The sequence below is a fragment of the Mesitornis unicolor genome, unplaced genomic scaffold (assembly GCF_000695765.1).
Source record: "Mesitornis unicolor isolate BGI_N332 unplaced genomic scaffold, ASM69576v1 scaffold839, whole genome shotgun sequence".
Taxonomy (NCBI): domain Eukaryota; kingdom Metazoa; phylum Chordata; class Aves; order Mesitornithiformes; family Mesitornithidae; genus Mesitornis; species Mesitornis unicolor.
In genome coordinates this window covers 9,705-9,973 of record NW_010206303.1, presented here as the reverse complement: position 1 = coordinate 9,973, position 269 = coordinate 9,705, and positions in this window count along the sequence as shown.

Sequence of the window (269 nt, the reverse complement as noted above, 5' to 3'; positions counted from 1 at the left end):
AGTCCGAAAAAATAATCGGTCTGCTGTTTACTGTAGTTCTAAATGACTTCAGAAAGATGACTTCACTTGTCACTAAAATACAAATGCCCACTGCCTAAGACTTTGTATTGTTCCACAGGAACACTGTGGAACTGCTTTACCACTGGATCAAGACACTTCTGTGTCCTGTAAAAAAATGTTTTAAATTATGTAAGCATGCAATAAACAGCATAAAGAAAAAGAAAAACCATTTTCTTTTCAGTGTATCATTTTTAACCCTGCCAAGGTTC